Source organism: Cervus canadensis, chromosome 32, assembly GCF_019320065.1.
Source record: "Cervus canadensis isolate Bull #8, Minnesota chromosome 32, ASM1932006v1, whole genome shotgun sequence".
In the NCBI taxonomy this organism is placed as follows: Eukaryota; Metazoa; Chordata; class Mammalia; order Artiodactyla; family Cervidae; genus Cervus; species Cervus canadensis.
Genome location: NC_057417.1, coordinates 5,842,179 through 5,859,165, shown reverse-complemented (window position 1 = coordinate 5,859,165; position 16,987 = coordinate 5,842,179).

Here is a 16,987-nt window from a genome sequence, read left to right as displayed (position 1 = left end):
CTTGACGTACTCCTTGACCTATCTGGAACCAGTCCATTGTTTCATGTCCGGTTCTGAGTGTTGCTTCTTGACCTGCATACGGGTTTCTCAGGAGGCAGATGAGGTGGTCTGGTATTCCCATCTCTTTAAGAACTTTCCACAGTTTGTTGTGATCCACACAGTTAAAGGATTTAGCGTAGTCAATGAAGCAGAAGTAGATGTTTTTCTGGAACTCTCTTGTTTTTTTATGATCCAACTGATATTGGCAACTTGATCTCTGGTTCCTCTGCCTTTTCTGAATCCAGCTCGAACATCTGGAAGTTCTCAGTTCATGTACTATTGATTAGTTTGGTGGTGGTAATTGCTTCACGGGGTACATGTAGATCAAACCATCAGATAGTACACCTTGCTGTTGCTGTTGTTCAGTCAGTAAGTCACATCTGACTCCTTTGCGACCCGCGGACTGTAGCCCACCAGGCTCCTCCGTCCATGGGGCTTCCTGAACAAGGATACCGGAGGGGGTTGCTGAGTCCTTTTCCAGGGGACCTTCCTGACCCAGGGATCGAACCCACGTCTCCTGCATTGGTAGGCGGATTCTTTACCGCTGAGCCACCATGGTACACCTTAAATAAATACAATTTTTTATTTGTCAATCATACTTCAATAAACTGTGGAAAATTCTGAAAGAGATGGGAATACCAGACCACCTGACCTGCCTCTTGAGAAACCTGTATGCAGGTCAGGAAGCAACAGTTAGAACTGGACATGGAACAACAGATTGGTTCCAAACAGGAAAAGGAGTACGTCAAGGCTGTACATTGTCACCCTGCTTATTTAACTTATATGCAGAGTACATCATGAGAAACGCTGGGCTGGATGAAGTACAAGCTGGAATCCAGATTGCTGGGAGAAATATCAATAATCTCAGATATGCAGATGACACCACCCTTATGGCAGAAAGTGAAGAAGAACTAAAGAGCCTCTTGATGAAAGTGAAAGAGGAGAGTGAAAAAGTTGGCTTAAAGCTCAACATTCAGAAAACTAAGATCATGGCATCTGGTCCCATCACTTCATGGCAAATAGATGGGGAAACAGTGGGTGACTTTATTTTGGGGGGCTCCAAAATCACTGTGGATGGTGACTGCAGCCATGGAATTAAAAGATGTTTACTCCTTGGAAGAAAAGTTATGACCAACCTAGACAGCATATTAAAAAGCAGGGATGTTATTTACTGACAAAGGTCCATCTAGTCAAGGCTATGGTTTTTCCAGTGGTCATGTATGGATGTGAGAGTTGGACTATAAAGAAAGCTTGAGTGCCGAAGAATTGATGCTTTTGAACTATGGTGTTGGAGAAGACTCTTGAGAGTCCCTTGGACCGCAAGGAGATCCAACCAGTCCGTCCTAAAGGAGATCAGTCCTGAATGTTCATTGGAAGGACGGATGTTGAGGCTGAAAGTCCAATGCTTTGGCCACCTGATGCAAAGAGCTGACTCATTTGAAAAGACCCTGATGCTGAGAAAGATTGAAGGTGGGAGGAGAAGGGGACAACAGAGGATGAGATGGTTGAATGGTATCACCAACTCAATGGACATGAATCTGAGTCAACTCCAGGAGTTGGTGATGGACAGGGAGGCCTAGCGTGCTGCAGTCCAGGGGGTCACAGAGTTGGACACAACTGAGTGACTGAACTGAACTGAACTGACTTCAATAAAGCTTTGTTGGTGGGGGGAATTTATGGAGCATCTCCTATATACCAATAGAGGGAGGCACAGAGCATGGTGAAAGTAGTATGATGTGATGGTAAAGGGCAGAAGTGGGCTGGAGTTGGGATGGGTGTGTAGATCTCTAGAGAATTGAGAGCCTGGCTCCAGCCCCTATTAGCTGGGTAACTTTGAGTAAACATTTAGACTTCATTTTCCTCCTGTTTAATGTGGGAATAATAATGTGCCAATTGTTCAGTCATGCCTGACTCTTTGCAACCCCATGGACTTTAGCCCACCAGACTCCTCTGTCCATGTGGATTCACCAGGCAAGAATACTGGAGTGGGTTGCCATTTCCTGCTCCAGGGGCTCTTCCCAACCCAAGGATTGAACCCGGGTCTCTTGCATTGCAGGCAGATTCTTTATCATCTGAGCTACCAGGGAAGCACTGGGTATAATGATAATTGCTACCTTTCAGGGTGGTTGTATCATAAATGAAGGATTTCACTGGTGGCTCAGTGGTAAAGAACAGGCCTGCCAATGCAGGAGACACAGGTTTGGTCCCTGGGTCAGGAAGATCCCCTGGAGAAGAAAATGGTAACCCACTCCAGTATTCTTGCCTGGGAAATCCCATAGACAGAGGAGCTTGGCAGGCAACAGTCCATGGGTTGCAAAACGATCAGACTCGACTTAGTGACTAAACAACAACAACATCGTGAATGAGTCGATGCATATCAATTACAGAGCACAGTGCCTGGGCCACATTGTAAGGGATCAATAAATGCTAGCTGCTGCTGCTGCTGCTACCAAACCTCAGGGCTTGATTCTCTAACTTTGGCTGCCTGTGTATTAAAGTCACCTGGGGAGCTTTTAAATTTTTGATTCCCAGCCATATCTCAGGTCCACTAAATGATCATCTTTGGGGAAGAAAGCCAGGAATCAATATTTTTAGAGCTCCCTTGGTGATCCCAAGGTGTAGCCAAGATATACCTTGCGCCATGGAATCAAAGAAGATTTTAGGGATTCTCACCCTCCCTCTGGGGAACTCACAGCCTTCTTGAGAAGATGGGTGTGTGAGGAGATGTGATCTGATGATGCAGGTATGTTGCAGGTTTGGGCAAGGAGCTAGGAGAAAACAGCAGGAAGACTGGCTGGTCCAAAGGTATCCTTGAACATAAAAGGCATTAAAGGTAAAGGAAAAAAAAAAGAACTTCACACTATTTTTCTTGTTTATGTACAAAAGAAAGTACTTGCCTATGAGTTATATTCTGGGCTTCCCTCATGCTCAGATGATAAAGAATCTGTCTGCAATTCAGGAGACCTGGGTTCTATCCCTGGGTCAGGAAGAACCCCTGTAGAAGGGAATGGCAACTCACTCCAGTATTCTTGCCTGGAGAATCCCATGGACAGATGAGCCTGGCGGGCTACAGTCCATGGGGTCACAAAGAGTCAGACATGACCGAGCATGCATACTATCAGTGGATGTATGGCCTTGCTGACAGGGCCATGTCTCTAAAACTGTAAAATAAATTCACATGGCTTGTGATCATTTGTCACTGTAGCCCTTGGAAACAACAAAACTAGTGACCTATCCTTTTCCAAATAGGAATGGGAAATCATTTAGGGCCACTCACTCTGATCAGAGAGCAGCCAAATAGACAAGCCACCATCCACTCGGGATTGAGGCTGACTCATGAGCCAAGATCTCAGCCATCTAAATCTTTATAAGTGCCTTGAAAGGGTTCACTACCTTTATTTTGCTCGAGGCATAGATGGAACTTGACTTTGGGAGAATTTATTGAAATCTTTTGGAGTTTAAAAGACCTAAGTAAATGATTCCTCTGGAGAAGGAAATGGCCACCCACTCCAGGATTCTTGCCTGGAGAATTCCATGGACAGAGGAGCCTGGTGGGCTGCAGTCCATGGGGGTCACAGAGTTGGACACGATTTAGTGACTAAAGAGCAACAAGTGAAATTTTCTCCCTGTGTTGGATCAGTCTGGTGGGCACCAATATCAGGACCCCCTGCTCCATGCATCCTCAAGAAGGAGATTGGCCTGAGGTTCTTTTAGCTGCTCAAAAGCACACCATACTTGGCTTCAAACTAGACTCACTCCACATTACAGTACTCCCTCTAGTTTCTTCCAAATCTTCCCCTTTGAATTCAGAGCAGAGGGTCCCTCACAAAACAGATGCTAGTTTCCACTTTTCCAGGACATCCTGACTTCAGTAAATTCAGCTATCCCTCCCTCCCTGCACCGCCATCATTTTTTAGGTCTTGTTTTTTATTTTTATTTATTTTTTGGCTTTCCTGGGTCTTCGTGGCTGCTCGAGGGCTTTCCTCTCGTTGCGGCGAGTGGGGCTGCTCTCTTGTGCGGCTTCTCATTGCGGTGGCTTCTCTTGTTGCGGAGCATGGGCTCTATCTAGGTTTGAGGGCTTCAGTAGTTGTGGCTCGTAGGCTTAATAGCTCCACAGCACGTGGAATCTTCCTGAACCAGGGATCAAACCTGTGTCCTCTGCATCGGCAGGCGGATTCTCAACCACTGGACCCCCAGGGAAGTCTGAGGTCCTGTTATTTTACCTGCATCTAAAGTGCCCTTATTTGTTTATTCAGACATATTTATGGTGTCTTTTTTAATTTTGTCCCTAGAACTGATGTAGATTCCATGGACGGATAAAATGGAGGATAAATCAGACAAGCTTTCTGTTCTCTGGGAGCTCAGGCTCTGTGTTTAAAAAAAAAATCCTACAATCGAGAGACTTCAGATAACAAAGGGGAAATTTAGACCCCTGTCAAGAGAGCTTTAACATAGTAGGTAAGAAAGAAGAAAAGCACAGGTAGTAAAATATATTTTACAGCATTTAGCCGGGAAAGCAAAGAGAAAAAACAAAAAGAATCAATTATGGAAATAAAAGGATTAGTTCTTGAGAACCATAGAGATGCTGGTTAGAGCACAAAGACAGAGGGAGAGGATGGTGAGGCTTTTTTTTTTGTCCTTTGCCTTAGATCAGCCCCTTTCTGATTAATGATATTAGAGATACCTTTGGGATTTCTTTCTTTTTTTTTTTTTTAGAAATAGGTTTTACTTATTCATTTTGTCCGTGCTGGGTCTTTGTTTCTGTGCACGGGTTTTCTTTCTAGTTGCAAGGGTTACTCTCTTGTTGTGGAGCACAACACAACAAGCCCATGTGCCCTTGTGTCTACGGCACATGGGCTTCAGCAATTGTGGCTCCCGGGCAGGAGGGAACCTCCCCGACCAGGGATTGAGCCCGTGTCCCCCGCATCAGCAGGTGGATACCGAAGCACTGGACCACCCAGGAAGTCCTTGTTGGGATTTTCACACTAAGGGAGGTCGTGGAGCAAGGTGGGCAGTAAAGATCGAACCTGGCGTCATTGCTCGCCCACCCTGTGATTTTTGACAATTTTCCCCATTTCTGTACACCTTGATTTTCTCATCTCTCAGTAGTTCCACAAAGGGAGATCCTTTAAAAAGAATAACCTGGCACACACGGCATCTGTGGACTAAATGAGATCATGCACACAGAATGCACCCCGAGTGGTTGCCAGGAGATGAGGGAGGTGATTTTTCCCAAGTTGTAGATGAACTGTTTCCTAATGATAGCTCTCTTATTTAGTGGCTTTGTTTGCCACGCTCGGATACACAAGCCTCTAATTGGTTTTCCCTGCAGGAACCAAGTACCACCTTCCATTCCATTTCTCACCTTGAATCTGGAATTGGAGAGGAGCCGCCTCTTCTTGGGGGTTGACTGTGGCTTTTCTGTGCTTTATTTATCCAACAAGTATTGGTGGAGTGCCTCTTCCTGGATCCGGGGACAGGGCATGGAGCTAGAGAAACAAATCTCCGTCTTCTTACGGCTTAAATTCTAGCAACAGAGAAAATGAAATGCACACAACATAAGGTCAGGAGGTGTTAAATGTTATGAAAGACACACAAAGCAATGTTATTAACCAGGAGTTTTTGGACATCTATCAGACACATCAGGGGCTGTGGAGGCTGGTGCTGCAGCCACTGATAAAAACAGAAGTGACTATTACAAGCTGGACTCATGTTGCAAGACAAAGGAGTAGGTAATCTTTGTTGGGAAAATGGAGATTATCACAGCCTAGAAATAGCCAGTGGTAGGTTGATCAATCAGTAAAAGTGGGCACATGCAGAAGTAGGGAACTTTGCCAAAAACTCCTGTAAATTCTATCCTCTAAGCCTCAGATACAGTTACTACTTTTGTTCTATACCTGAGATGCAAATTTTCAAGAAGGAGGAAATGGAGAAGGAAGGAAGGAGAAGGAGGAGGCAGCTAGGATGGATATAAGGGAGTAAAACTGGCCTTGATCTTTCTAAAAAGTCAATGTGGACTTTTAATTTGTTCTCTAAGTGGGAAATGGAGATAGTGTTTGCCCCAAATAATTTGAGAATATTGCTTCTTCATTTAATTAGGAATATCCCCCAGAAGTGTTTTCACTGAAAAAAAAAATGCAGTTAAATACAATTAAAAAGCTAAGGAAATTCAGTGGAGGAGGAAACCCAAGGCTTTGGCATGAAAGGGGCTTCTCAAAGCCCTGGGAAGCCTCCCAGAGGCCTCTCTGCTTTCCACTTCCAGGCAGCTCTTCTCTGCAATGATGCTCCTCTCCCAGCCAGCTGGAGGGACCGAGGGGCTCTGGCAAAACAGCATGTTCCAGGCTGGCCAGTCTTGCTGGGCATTTTGATCAACCCTGTGGAAAGGGGCCCCAGCAGTGCCCTGCCCTGGGGAGACAGCTGACACTTCCTTTCTCTCCACCCTCTCTGTTGTTGGTGTTTAGTGGCCACGTTGTGTCCAGCTCTTTGTGACCCCATGGACTGCAGCCCACCAGGCTCCTCTGTCCATGGAATTCTCCAGGCAAGAATACTGGAGTGGGTTGCCATGCCCTCTTCCAAGGGATCTTCCTGACCCAGGGATCAAACCCACATCTCCTGCTTTGGCAGGAGGATTCTTTACCACTGAGCTACCTGAGCCCCACCATCTCTGTCAGTTCAGATCAGTCAGTTCAGCCGCTCAGTTGTTTCCGACTCTTTGTGACCTCATGAATCGCAGCACGCCATGCCTTCCTGTCCATCACCAACTCCCGGAGTTTATTCAAACTCATGTCCATCAACTCGGTGATGCCATCCAGCCATCTCATCCTCTGTCGTCCCCTTCTCCTCCTGCGCCCAATCCCTCCCAGCATCAGGGTCTTTTCCAATGAGTCAACTCTTCGCATGAGGTGGCCAAAGTATTGGAGTTTCAGCTTCAGCATCAGTCCTTCCAGTGAACACCCAGGACTGATCTCCTTTAGACTGGACTGGCTGGATCTCCTTGCAGTCCAAGGGACTCTCAAGAGTCTTCTCCAACACCACAGTTCAAAAGCATCAATTTACCATCTCTGTAGTCCTTGGCAGTTGTAAAGAGGTGCTCCCCCTGCCCCACCCGCCAGTAAACAGTAAGCTGTAAAATGCCTTCAGAGTCAGAATAACATGGGCTTGATCACCTCCCCCACCAATTATCAGGGGTGTGGCCTTAAACAGTGAACTTAACCTCTGGATGGTGTTTCCATCTGCCTTCCATGTGGGAGACTCTGGTTCATTCCCTGGGTCAGAAAGATCCCCTGGAGAAGAGAATGGCAACCCACTCCAGTATTCTTGCCTGGAGAATCCCATGGACAGAGGAGCTTGGTGGGCTACAGTCCATGGGGTCACAAAGAGTCGGACACGACTGAGCGAATTTCACTTTCACTTTCATTTTCCCCCAAACCTCCCTCCCATCCAGGCTGGCACACTGCATTGGGCAGAGTTCCATGTGCCATAAGTAGGTCTTTGTTGGTTAACCATTTTAAATAGAGCAGTGTATTCATGACCTTCCCAAAGTCCCTAAGTATCCCTGCCCCCAGCAACCTTAAGTTTGTTTTCTAAGTCTGTGAGTCTCTTTCTGTTGCAACTCTTCTGATAGTTTAAGACTATGTTGTATATTAAGTGTCTAGAAGAGTACTTGGCACAGAAAATGAAAGCCCATTCAGTGAGAGTTATCAGTCTTACACTTATAACTGCATGAATGAGGAGATCCAAAGCACATAGGAAACTTGAGTAGCATTTATTCCTTCTTGTTAGCACCCACAGGCTGAAGAAGAAATCCAAGACCTGGATTTATCCAGTTAACATTTCTATGGAGATGACGGGGTGAAGCTGTGAAGACAGCTTAGAATAGGAACATCCATCCACACAGAGCACACGTTAGAATGCACTGAAGGCCAGGAGTCTTCTGTGGCTGTGAAAGCACCTCAGCAATGCTCAGAGGGGCCATCAGTTCCCCTCTCATTTCCCTGCCCAGGCTCTGTACTGGGTCATGCATGCTGAGTCACCTCAGTCGTGTCTGACTCTGCGACCCCACGGACTGCAGCCCCCCAGGCTCCTCCGTCCATGGGATTCTCCAGGCAAGAGTACTGGAGAGGGTTGCCATACTCTCCTCCAGGGGATCTTCATGACCCAGGGATCAAACCCCCATTTCTTAAGTCGCCTGCATTGGCAGGCGGGTTCTTCACCACTGGTGCCACCTGGGTGGCGGGTCATATAGCTCTCTAACTGCCCCTTTAAGATCAGAGTCTCCAAGCTCTTCCTTCACCTGGAATGTTGTCCTGCACCCTATACAGCACATCTGCCTCACCAGTTTCCTCTTCTCTTGCACTGTCTTAAAGAGTCAAACACTGCTCCTCTTGAAAGTCTTCATCAATTTCTTCTCTGTGCTCCTCGAACAAGCCTTTGTTGCAGCACCTGTGGATGTCTGCATGCCCGGCTTCCTGTTAGAGGATTGTATCTTTCAATCTCTAGAATTCTCTGAACCTAGGATAGAATCTGGTTTGTCATAGGGTCTAAGTAAATACTTGACGATCATGATGGTGACGGTGATGATAATGGCAGTGATGGCATTGATGGTGATGATGATGATGACAATATGGTGATGATGTCGGTGATGTGATAACAATGGTGGTGATGATGAGGTGGTGATGACGGGTGGGAATGATGACATGATGCTGGTGTTGAGGCTGATAATGACATGGTGATGATGGTAATGACTGCAAGCATTTATACAGTGGCTGCCAAGTTCCAGGCAGAGTTCTAACAGCACCTAACACTGTTCTATGTACAGTCTGGTTTGCTGCCGTCCATGGGGTCGCAAGGAGTAGGACACGACTTAGCAACTGAACAACAACATCAACAGGAACTGTTCTAAATGCTTTAATAGCATTCATTTAATCCTCACAACAACTCCATCCGCTGGCTACTATGTTCATCTCTGTTTTACAACGAAGCAGAACAAGAATGAATATCAGGGAGTTTGAATAATCTTCCCAAGGTTGACCAGGCTCAGAAGTGGATTTCTTACTAAGGTGGCTACACCTCCAGGATGCTGCAGCATCTGTTCTCCCAGGAGATCTGGCCCCTGGCATCGTCTCCCTGTGGACTCCACCATGAGAATGAATGCCGCTCTGACTCCTGTGGATTTGGGAGCCAAGACCCCTGCATTTCAGCATAAATCGCTGAGCCTCAGAAATAGCCCTGCTTGGCTCCCGAGGGCAGGAGCTTGTCCCTTCCCAATTCCCAGGCACTTACCACTCGGACAGCTGCACTGGAATGATTTACAACCACACGGTGTTTTCCAGCAAGAAGCTGAAAAATGTCACATACCGTGGAATACCAATTGCAGCAACTTGCACGGAGAGCGGCCACTGGTGACTTTCTGCAGACATGCCTGCCTTGGTCCCCAGTCCTCAACACACGCTCTTTAATGACTCATCTGGCCCCATGGCAGCTCTGCCTTGACATTGCTCAAAGCAGCAGAGAGGGAAAGACGTTGTGATCAGAGCCAAGTGGGGTAAAATGCACACGTAGGTGGGTTTTTGTGTGTGATGAAATCTTCCCAGGCTGCCACAAGCATCAGGGTCTGTCCCTTTAGATTCTTCTTCTTATCTGTAACACACGGATCCATTTAACAGATATTTATTGTGCCCCCATTATGTGCTACATGCTGGGGACACTGGGTTGAAAAAATACCCACCCTTCATCCCTCAGTCTAGTTGGGGGTGGAGGGGATCCAAGTAAATATTTGCTGTGCTGTGGCAGGATGGAGCTTCTGTTGCTGTGGGGGTCAGGCGAGGGAGGGTCTCACCCTCCTTGGGGAAATCCGGGAAGCCTTGACAAAGGAGAGGACACCTGGGTAGTGCTTCTAATCCTTGTTATATGGAGAAGGCTTGTAGGGACACCCAGGCAGAAGGGACAGCTTTTGAGAAGGCACAGGAGCGTGGAAGGATGCTGTGATGCTAGGCTGTGGTACCCAGTTGCTGCCGCTGCTGTTTAGTTCCTCAGTTGTGTCTGACTCCTTTGGACTGTGGCCTGCTGGACACCTCTGTCCGTGGGATTTCCCAGGCAAGAGTACTGGAGTGGGTTGCCATGGCCTCCCCCAGGGGATCTTCCTGACCCAGGGATTGAACCTGCCTCTCCTGCACTGGCAGGGAGATTCTTTACCAACTGTGCCACCCAGGAAGCTCCCTGCAGCCCTGGGAGTTTTCAAATTACAGGGCTGAACTTCCACTAGGCAGCTCTCTCCCAAAGCTGCAGTTGTTCTTCCAGCTCCTGGAGCCAATTTTTTTTCTTTCATCTTACATGCTTTATATATTTAAAAATCTTTATTTATTATTTTTGGCTGGGTTGGGTCTTGGTTGTTGCACGTGGGATCTTCATTAGGCCTGCAGGATCTTTTGTTGTGGTGCATGGACTCAGTAGTTGCAGCCTGAAGACTTAGCTGCCCTGCTGCCTGTGGGGTCTTAGTTCCTGACCAGGGATCAAACCTGTGACCCCTGCATTGGAAGGCGGATTCTTAACCCCTGAGCTGTGTCCCCTGTAGTGGCAGCACAGAGTCCTAACCACTGGACCACCAGGGGAGCCCCCAAATTTTAAATCATTCTCTTTTTAAAAAAAAAAATATTTGTTTACTTATGTGGCTGTGCCGGGTCTTAGTTGCAGGGTGTGGGATCTTGTTTCCGGACCAGGAATTGAACCCAGGCCCCCTGCCCTGGAAGCTTGGAGTCTTAGCCACTGGACTACCAGGATAGTCCCTTAAATCATTCTTAATATTGTGAATTATCCAGTTCAAATTTCCTCTGCTATCTCTTACATTTGGCTTGTTTGAATAAGGCTCCAAACACTGAGACGTGTTATCTTTTAGCATGTTCCTCTATCCCCTATTATGTCTATAAATTAGCAGCCCTAAGGTTGCTCTGTCAAGTGTGACCCTTCAAGCTGAATAGTTTATGGTTTCACACTCCAGCTAACCCTGGGGTACTTCAGCATACCCCTTAACCTGACCCCCATCTTTGTAACTAGACCCCTTATTAAACTCTCCTAAATTACCTCTTTCTTGTATGCCCACCGCTCATACTATTCCATGGACATGAAAATTTCATGGACAGAGGAGCCTGGTGGACTATAATCCATGGGACCGCAAAGACTCAGACACGGCTGAGCATGCAAGCACTTGCACCATTTGCTAAGAATCTAGTACATGGTATTCATATTTAGCTACTATCATCATGTTATTATTATATTGATTATGATAAAGCTGAGATACCAAGAGACCATATTAACTTGCTAAGGTCGTACAAATAGATTTCACTTAGTGAGAACCCTGGGGATGTTAGCTGCTTTATGTGCCCAATGGTCTTTAGCAATCATTACTATTCCAGCTCCATCCACAAGGGAGAAAACTGAGGCGCAGAAAGGTTAAGACATTTGCCTGAATGAGCATAGCTAGTGATGGGCCGATCCTGGATTTAGCCACCAAACTTTGGGACTTACCCTCTCCTAGGGTGATGCCACCTTTCTTCCCCCTGCCTGAAACTAAAATCCCACGCTGAGGCTCCATCCTGTCCTATATTCTTTGTGCAAAAGTCAAGACATCCCTGTTTCTTGTCACAGCCACCTCCACCGTCTGAGTAGATAAAATCAGACTGTGAGTTCATCGGTCTATAAAAGCCAAGAGGCATGGGGACAGGGCATGAAGATGCGTGAATCTCAGCCAAATGTGTAATTTACTGCCGGAAGCCCTCCCCCACCACCCCCCCCAGAATCAAATCAGAATACTGTCTCCAGATCTCGCCCATCTGCCCTCAATCATTTTGGATTCTGTGGGGGGGGGGTTTGTCAGGCAGTCAGACATGTCAGCTCCCTGGGATGGGAGTTGCAGGGCCCACCCCAGCCCCATCGGAGGGCTGACAGCCCTGGCCGGCGGGCTCCGGTGCTAGGCTTCTCAAGCAGAAGTGTTTGGGTCAGTGCGGTCCTGTCATCAGTTATGGCCCACGGCTGGGCAGCTGGTCATCCATCATGTCTTCCTGAGTCCCCTGGAGCTGAATCACTGGGACCCTGCAGCCTATTCCTCTAGCTTTGGGTCTGAGATTTCATGGTCAGAGTGAAAAGGCATCTGTTCTTCCCTCTGTTTTGAAATTTCTTTGTATCTAAATTGTTACTATTTCTTTGGCTGTAGCCTTGTGAGCATTTAATGTCAATACTGGGACTTTGGGATTCAGGAAAGTCCTTTAGTTTCATTTCAATTTCTTTTTCTGCTATTATTACATTCAGGAAAAAATAATTTAACACTGCATATCAAAAAGTCAGAATACAATGATCTTGTTTTTTTCTTTCTTTTTTTTTGTTTTTTTCTTTTTAATAGAATTTTCTTTCTATCGGTTGATCTCCCATCTATTAGTACCTAACCTTAGAAAGATGTCTGGAGTGATCTCCATCAAAGGTTAACTGTGGTTTTTTCTGGATGGTGGGACTTGGGGTTAAGTTTGGCATTTTTCCTTTGTACCTTCTTATAAAGACGGTCATAATTTTCTTAAGAGAGAAGGAGATGTATAGAAGCTCTGAACTAAAGAGAAGACCCTAAAGATGTTCAAATCCAGGTGAAGAAGTAGAGGCTCAGAGGGGGAAATGGGTTTTATAACAGGTCACAGTAATCTGACTGTTGAAGCAAGACCAGAACCAAGATATAGATCTCACACTGTTTTCCTCCAGTATGCATTCATTCATCAAAAATAGAGTGAACCAAAAAAACATAAAAAACAAAAATTTAGCAAACATACTTGGAAATAAGATGAATCCAAGGTACTCCCTGCCTTCATGTAGACAGAAGGTGGAAATCAAGGCTTGGGTTGTCATCAATGAACTTGTGGAGGACCAAGAACATAATGTTCTAGGGGGATGTGAGAGCATAAAGGAGGTAGAATAAAGCCAAGGCAGGAGAGGAGACAGGGCTTCCAGGAAGACTTCCTGGAGGAGAAGGTATTAGCTGGTGGTTAGATACAAAGTGGACAGGGAGGGGGTCTCAGGCAAGAGCAACGAGAGCCCATCCGTGGATGCAGGACAAAACAGGAGCCATTTGTCTGCTGATGACTCAGTACCAAGAGGTTAAAACACAGTTGAGAACTGGAGGTAAGGCCTGGGGGAGGCATCAGGCTGGAGGGGTTGCCGGGGCAAGTCAAAGCTAAGCTCCCTAGAATCTGCCTGGAAACCCCATGAGACTACAGACCTGGTCTCTGTTATTCACTGTAGCATCCAAGCACCTATGATCGATGCTCAGTAGATGTTTGCTACACAAATGTCTCAGCTGGGATGGCATTCCCTCCAGGAAGCCTGCTCCAGCTTCCTCCTCACCCCAATGCCAAAATTGACCTCTCCCTTACTTCTGTTTCCTAGACCTTTGCTCATTCACTTTAGCAACTATAATAATCTGTCTGGTAGAGGATATCTTTTTTTTTTCATGTCAGTCTTCCTCCTTTAGACTATGAACTTGAAAAAGGAAAGAAGCACTGGTTCTTTTCCATGTCACCCCAGAGTGTCTGGTACACAGGAGGAACTCAGCAGAGGCTTGATTAAAAGACATCTATTAGGCTCCCCTTAGTCCAAGTCTTCTCCCTAGATCCCACCAATTTATGAGGAGCCTTTCATTACACCTGGACACAATATCTAAAATTCTAAACATCTAAAGGACTTTAGGTCTAGACTAGGGTCTGCAGGAAGGATTCTTCTGGGCTAGAGAGGACCATAGTGGATCTCTATTGGTTATTCTGGTTCAGGAATCATTATCCCTTCTTTCAGTTACAAACACTTTTGTTTTCCTTTGATTACTACTCACTGAATGCAGTTTTGGTGGGAATGTCTCTGGCAAAGTGATCCATCCAATCCTCAAATACTAACATTTTGCCAGAACACATGGGGCTTCCTCAGTTGCTCAGCAGGTAAAGAATTCGCCTGCAATGCAGGAGTCACAGGAGACAACGGTTTGATCCCTGGGTCAGGAAGATCCCCTGGAGGAGGACATGGCAACTCACTCTAGTATTCTTGCCTGGAGAATTCCACAGACAGAGGAGCCTGGTGGGCTGCGGACCATGCGGCTACAAAAGAGTTGGACTGAAGCGGTTTAGCACATGTGCCCTCCAGAACACAGGCTTCCCTGTCCTTCACTATCTCCTGGACTTTGCTATTCTAATTTCATAATCTTTAAAAAGTCCAGAATAAAAACATCTGTAAGAATTAGTATAGATGAGTGGCTGGATGAGTGATGAGTGGCTGGACGAGTGAGTAGTCCTTAATAGATATTGTGTTCGAGATTCTATGGTTTTCAAGCAATTCTACTCCAGTGTATCAGCCCAAGAGAAGTGAAAATATATGGATTTGGGCTTGTGCACCAGTTACTGAGCAACCTGACACATAACATCCAGATGTTGGAAACACCCCAAAGTCAATCAACTGTTGAACAGATAAACTCTGTTACATCCATAAAATGTGAAACTACTTAGCAATAAAAAGGGACAAACTACTGTTGCACACACACGGTTGAAGTTGGAATGCACTCTGCCAGGTAAAAAAAACAAACACAAAACAGTATCTATTGCACAATTCCATTTCCATAAAATTCTATAAAAGACAAATAGTCTGTAGTGACAGAAAGCAGATCCTTGAGGCTGAGTGAGGAGGATTGACTGGGAAGAGATACAAGGAAATACCTGAGGGTGATGGAAATGTTCTGTATCTTGATTGTACAAGTATATACATTTGATAGACATTCATAGGCAGTGCACTTAAAATGTGAGCATTCTACGTTATGTGGATTACAACTCAATGAAGTCGATTTTTTAAATGTTGGGATATTAAGTCAATAGAACAGCCAAGACTCTTCCTCCGTCATGGTGGCACAATTGCAAACCCTATTCCTCTCACAGTGGGTTACGCTCCTTTAAAATGATGCTATTCCTTTTCCTACAGATGGCTTGAAAAGATCTAATAAAATCATACATTGAAAATCATAAGAACAAGGGACTTCCCTGGTGGTCCAGTTGGCTAAGACTCCAAGCTCCCAAAGCAGGGGACCCGGGGTTCCCTCTCTGGTCAGGCAATTGGATCCCACATGCCACAACTAAGAGTTCACTTGTTGCAGCTGAAGTTCCTGTATGCCAGCAACAAAGATCGAAGGTCCTGCGTGCTGCCGCTAAGGCCCAGTGCAGCCACTAAATAAATGAAACTAAATATCAAAAGAGTAACAACAACAAAACCAATAGTAATGAGAAGGAGGAGAATGAAAGGGGCATTTACTGAAGATTCCAAATGGCCTAGGACCTTCAACAGCTCTGTAAGGTATGAACTATCATGAATCTCATTTTACAGACAGGAAAACTGAGGTACTGAGAACTTAAGTGACTTAAGTTCACAAAGAAAGCAAGAGGGCTAGAGTTCAATGCAGATAATCTGAGGATAGAAGCACACTTTTAAAAAGCTCCAACATTTGCAGGCTACAGAGTTCTGTATGAACTGTAAAATGTATAACTGTCTTTAATGTTTTCACCCAGAGGAAAAATGAGCAATGGGAAATACGAGCTTTAAGGCAAGCAAGGAATAAGAGGACCCTCATACCTTGCAGATAACAGCTGTCATACTCACAGGGCCCTTCATATGTTGAGAATGGACAAGAGTACCTTCTGCTTTTTCCCCAACATTCTTTATAGTGAAATTCTCGTACAGTGAAATTCACATTTACTTTATATCTGCCACTGACATTACCACAAAACCAATTAACAAATTAACAAAAGAGATCAACATTTGGGCAATGAGTAATGGCTGTTTCTCTCTCTCATGGTGCCTAAGGGTAGACAAAATAAATGAAATTGAAGGATGACTCTGATTACCTGGACAGAAACATGAATAATTATGAGGCCATCAACAGCCCTTGGGCTGCCATCCATTGGAAAGTCAGTTCTTGGTACTAACCCAGCAGATCTGTGCAGCCAGTATGGCCAGACTGGTCTTGAGTCTGGAGGTGACCATCTCCTCCTCTGAGGCCAAGGAACTGATGGCATTACTTGGTATGGCACAGGAGAAGTGGGCACATAGCAGAAAGAGAGATGTCCAAAGGCATGGGATGTATCATGGGCTGAAGACTGAGCCTCCTCCAGCTTTATCCCTTGGTACTCAGCTCATCAATTATCCCCAAGAGCAGCTGATGGAAGAAAAGCTCATCATGGGAATTGGAGCTGGGTCAGAGTTATAAAGCCTGGTCATATGTACTGGGTATAAAGTTCTGGATTCAGATTGCCCACACTCAAGTCCTGACTTGATCAATCCTAAAAGCTGACTCTAGGAAAACAGGTTAAGCCCAAAACAGTTTCCTCATCTGTATTGTCTGAGATTTAAATAAAGAGTGCTTAGCAGTGTCTGGTACATAGTGAAAACTCAGAAAGTATTAGTTTTGATGCCATAACCATAGAAATTGGTACAATTCTGAGATGCAACTTTTTCACATTTTGAAGTTCTGAATGCATCTTAAAATTTATGTGTTTTCTATAAATACAAAATTATTCAAAGACTTCAAATAGCCAAAGAAATCTTGAGGAAAAAAACACAGCTGGAGGTCACACTCCTTGACTTCTGACTTACTATATAGCTACAGTGGTCAAAACAGCATAGAGCTGGCACAAAATTGGGCTCACTCATGACCCACTCTTTGCAACTCAATGGACTGTAGCCCACAAGGCTTCTTTGTCCATGAAATTTTCTAGGCAAGAATACTGGAGTGGGTTGCCGTTTCCTACTCCAAGGGCTCTTCCTGACCCAGGGATAGACTTTGCATCTCCTGCATTGGAGCCCAGGAATAAACCCATCACTTATGGTCAATGAATCCAGTGGTCCCTAACCTTTTTGGTACCAGGGACTGGTTTCATGGGAGACC